This window comes from Montipora foliosa, chromosome 2, assembly GCF_036669935.1.
Source record: "Montipora foliosa isolate CH-2021 chromosome 2, ASM3666993v2, whole genome shotgun sequence".
Taxonomy (NCBI): domain Eukaryota; kingdom Metazoa; phylum Cnidaria; class Anthozoa; order Scleractinia; family Acroporidae; genus Montipora; species Montipora foliosa.
Window position 1 is genome coordinate 15,188,137 of NC_090870.1, and position 2,500 is coordinate 15,190,636.

Genomic DNA, 2,500 nt, shown 5'->3' on the forward strand with positions numbered 1-2,500 from the left:
AAGTGGTTTGAGCATGTCACGTCTTGTAAAGGTGCAGGAAATTTACCATTCAGTTTTGTGAAAAACCGGTCCGAGCGCTAGATTTAAAACAACTTGTTTTACTCATTTCCGAAATGATGAAAAAGTGGTCACCATCGGCTAAAACACGCATGTTGTGTAACATGAAACAAAAGGTGAAAGTTATGAAAAACAAGTCATAATAATGTAAAATTTGCAATAAAAATGTTAACATAGTAGAGAAGAATTATATTAAAGCACAAAAGTATCTTACAATGAGGAGGAAGCTCGCGTTTTACAGGCTAATCGTGTCTGTTACCATGACGACACGTAATATATTCTCACATGTGAAAGATAAAAATGATATGTTCACTGCGCGCGGTGAAGATATGATTTTTTAGTAAAAGGAGGAATCCTGGTATTTCATCAGTATCTATATAACAAATATAACTATATAGTTGTTTAACTGAATGTTATCCTATTTTTATTGGAGTAAATAAAATAAATGAAATAAAGAAAGAATGGATGGATAACATACAGATTAGTCGAAAATGAAACAAAAAAAAAGAAAAAAGAAAAAAATAATTGGTACATTCGAAGTTAAGAGTGGGATAAAAGTCCAACGCAAATGGCTCATCCACTTGCGCCACCAAGAATGTTAGATACGAGGACTAAAATATGGTAATATCTTTACTCCGTTCCGCCAAAGAACACAACAATACAAACAATTAAAGTGGTGGCCGTCATTTATAACATGCTTTCAAATCGTGGAGCCCGGAAAGAGTATGCTGGGAAATACATTTGCGCTGCGGCTATTACTCGATTCGGTGTCCCTGTTCTTAATACGCTTTGCATGTACCCAATATGAATGGGCATCTTTGTTGTGCCTGTCCCTATTTGAATTTTGATCCTATGCCGCTTTATATCTTTGTCGCGTGATATTACGTAGGTTGACTGGCTTAACGTGCGTAAATAAAATGGATGGCTTGCGTTAAACGTCACGCCAATACTTGAAAGACGTGCGTAACCTACGAAAAATTTACGCGAAAGTGGAAATCCACCTTAACAAGGAGTCGAGTGCAGTCAAGTGTTGGCCTTAAACACTGATTTATTACTCTAAAAACCTCCCGAAAATATCCCGGATCCGCAAAAAACTTAATTGCTTTCGCAGTATTTTCACTTCCCCGACTGCTTCTCAGCATAACAAAAGGACAATTGAGGATTCAAGTTTTCACGACTCACTGAAGACATCTTTCGCACAAGCTTGATGCGCCGGGAAATTCTTAGCTTTAACGGTTCACTTTCAATATGAGGTGCAACATCCCTTTGCAATATCTTGGAGACATCCAAAACACACATAAATTAAAGAATACCCAGCTAGTATTGTATTCTAGCGGCATTGTCTGGAGAAGGAGGCATATATTTATAATACCCGCCATTCATACGTAAATAACTGACCGCCCATTCTGCAGGTAAGCCATAAAAAATAATTAAAAATACCCGCTACTTCGGGTCTGACTATTCCTAAGATATATCAAATCACAGAATCGTGAAATTTACCTTCAGAAGGTCCCTCTGGTGAATACCAATTCGCCATTGTGAGCTCGCTGATACCTGCGGACGCGAAATGACTGTAACAGTGTACAGTTCAGTTTTCTCCTCACTTTATCTCCAAAAACCACCGGAACAACTTTTAAACTTGATAGCGAAGTTGTTGTCACAACTGCACGAAACGAAAGATTTTAGACTAATGAAATATTGTTTATAGCCCACGCTTGACTGCAGTCGACGCAGTTGTGTCCAAGCACGTGATCAAGTCATGCAAAGTACTTGCAACACAAAAACTAGACTTCTCGCAGTCCCTTTTGAGGTAGTAGAACCACCCGCTTTGGTGACGCATGCGAGCCGAGAGGAGAATGGTCCCCATATCTTTGCTCAGTCATCATTCTCCCTTCGGCTCGCTTGCGTGAAAAAAGCGGGCGGTTCTACTAACTCAGAAGGGACTGCGAGCAGTCTACACAAAAACATTCTTTTGCCATTTTTATAATGTGAGTAATTTTGTGAGTTCTACAGCTATGTACCCACGATGAATGTAATTCACGGGGGAGGGGGACATAAGCTGTGGGAGGAGGGTGGGGGGGGGGGAAGATTTCCTCTCAATAAGAATTAAACAATTTTGTATGCAAGGGCCAAATGCAAGGCTCCGGATCCTGGTCGATCTAACCAGCAAACTCGAATAATAGAGCAAGGCTGGTTGTACGGTTGAGGCTAGTATATTATTCCTATCAAATATTTCGCCAAGCACGGCCCGACCTTTTCAGGGAGTTGGTTGTTTTACCGTTACCATTCAAAATACAAGCTATAACGAGAAAACAATGTCACGGATATGACGCATATAAGATTATAGAAACACGTTTAATGCTTGACTCAACGAAAACCCCGGGCCCCCCACCCCCATCCCGGGACAAGATGGGGATTTTTTTTTGTCTGGTCTCTGCAGAAG

The 2,500-nt window shown here is 40.2% G+C and overlaps 1 long non-coding RNA gene across 1 annotated transcript in view; it reads right to left on the bottom strand.

The window, feature by feature from the left end:
* LOC137989806 (uncharacterized) overlaps positions 1 to 1,808 on the bottom strand; it is a 10,016-nt gene extending 8,208 nt beyond the window's left edge. The window contains exon 1 of the long non-coding RNA XR_011121027.1: positions 1,558 to 1,808. This is a non-coding gene — a long non-coding RNA (uncharacterized lncRNA). The remainder of the gene's footprint in view (positions 1 to 1,557) is intronic.
* Between the last annotated feature and the right edge of the window lie 692 nt (positions 1,809 to 2,500).